This window comes from Sinocyclocheilus grahami, unplaced genomic scaffold (assembly GCF_001515645.1).
Source record: "Sinocyclocheilus grahami isolate Dianchi unplaced genomic scaffold, SAMN03320097.WGS_v1.1 scaffold16.1, whole genome shotgun sequence".
In the NCBI taxonomy this organism is placed as follows: Eukaryota; Metazoa; Chordata; class Actinopteri; order Cypriniformes; family Cyprinidae; genus Sinocyclocheilus; species Sinocyclocheilus grahami.
In genome coordinates, this window is record NW_015505195.1 from 2,324,490 (window position 1) to 2,326,381 (window position 1,892).

General features: G+C 48.3%; 1 protein-coding gene across 3 annotated transcripts in view; it reads right to left on the reverse strand.

Annotated features, from left to right (window-relative positions):
* LOC107548418 (protein kinase C zeta type-like) overlaps window positions 1-1,892 on the reverse strand; it is a 130,872-nt gene that overhangs the window by 100,641 nt on the left and 28,339 nt on the right. The window lies entirely within an intron of this gene.

Sequence of the window (1,892 nt, forward strand, 5' to 3'; positions counted from 1 at the left end):
ACAGGTCGGTGACTAAATGCACCTTGAAAACACACCAAACAGCGACCAATGAGCCAAAGATCCCAAAACTGACCCACTATGCATCTGACAGCAGGCTCAACCCAACCCCTAGTGTGTCTGCAGGAACTTCGGGTAGAAAATCAACTCTTAACATCACACAACAACAGTATCAGGGTCTTGGCGTTGCAGCAGAGCACAATTCCCCTTTGTTATTTACACAGAAACAAACTAATGCGAGAGCCTTGAATGTGACTCCTTGTGTCTGTAGTCATGGGAAGGATGCAGAGCCTCGTGTTTAGGTGCATCGCGACCAAGAGGTGGTGGATAACTGACATCCCGCTAATTATGTCAGTCAGACTTAAATAATGCATGAGCATCTATTTTAACCACCCTCTTCGGAAAACGAGGGACAGGCCGAAATCGCTTATAATGACATAACTACCACCCATTCCGAGTCGACAGTCAAAATTGCACATTTCCTTTCATTAGTGGCCACAAAAACAAACTCCATCTCTCGTGACATATCTGAAAAGAAAATATGCACACAACAACCAGAGACCTTGAGATGATACGATACCGTTCACATACCATCAGCCTTCTTAGGATGCATCGGGTCTCCAGCACCAAGAGGTAGAGAGTGTGTGTCTTCCTTTGTGTGTGAAAGCTAAATGAAAGGATGCTAGCTGTGCTCTGGAACTCTGACTAAAGCATGCCAGGTAGGCGCATCGCACGCAAATACACCCGCACGCAACGCTCCCGCACTCGCCAAACGGGTTCAAACCCAAGTATGGCATGGAAGACTGGCCATCAAATCACTGCAGGTGTGATGAAAATAAACAGAATGCTTCAAACACACATGCATGCACAAGGGCTGGACACACTCGGTCACGCAAGCTCAATGCCAATCACATCCGCACACAAAAACAGCGGCGGTCAGATGGGGTGGACAAATGGAAGAGATCTCGATGGTGCGGTGCTCACCGGTATCTTCCTGTTTTCTGCTCGTTTCAGCACATTTCCCCTGGCAGCCTCCAACGACGCACCGGCTACATCCCCTCCTCCCTCGCGGTCTCCTCTGTTCGCTCAGTCTCTCCTCTTCCTTGTGACTTATTTAATTATTTCTCCCCCTCCCTGCTGTTCTGTCGCTCCCTGTGTGCAGTCGTTACAGCTGGCTGTCCTTGTATAGGCTGTGTCCTCGATGGATGGACGGATGGATGGAGGGATGTTTCTATCAGGAACGGGCGACTCTGCTGGAAGCCTTAATTGAAATGGGCAGCACAGACAAAAGGAGGGAGTTCCTGCAACACAGACAGATATTTTGCTATGGTGCCTGGCTCTGCTCTGCACTCTTCGCCTCTTCTATCTATTATTTCACTCTCTCGGCCTGTTCTCTCTCTCTCCCTCTCTCATCCTTTCATCAGGGTGTAGCTGGGTCCCCAGAGAGCCGGTGGCAAACAGCTGAGGGGCTTTGTGTAAAACATGGCGCGGAGCGGGAGGGTGACTGGAGCGGAGCATCGGCGTGGATGGTGAAAGAACTTAGTGTGTGGCAGATGAGGAGGAGGGGAAGAGGAGAATGGGGGATGGAGTGTCTGAACTCAAAGTACAACATTTTGCCACTTACTGTGCAAGGATATGAATGATACGTCAACTCATACAGATTGTTGAGGAAAGACCTTTCTAAGTCAGTTGCATGGTGGATGATAAATTAGGTCGAAAATACTTAGAATAAAATTTAAAGTAAAAAAGAATCTGAATGACATCACATCATAAAGGCTTGGAAGTGGGTTCTCTTCACTTGAGTCTGTAAGCAACCACCTAGCAACCACCCAGAACACCCTAGCAACTGCAGTTATGAGCTAAAACACTTCAGCAACCATAGCAACACCCTAGCA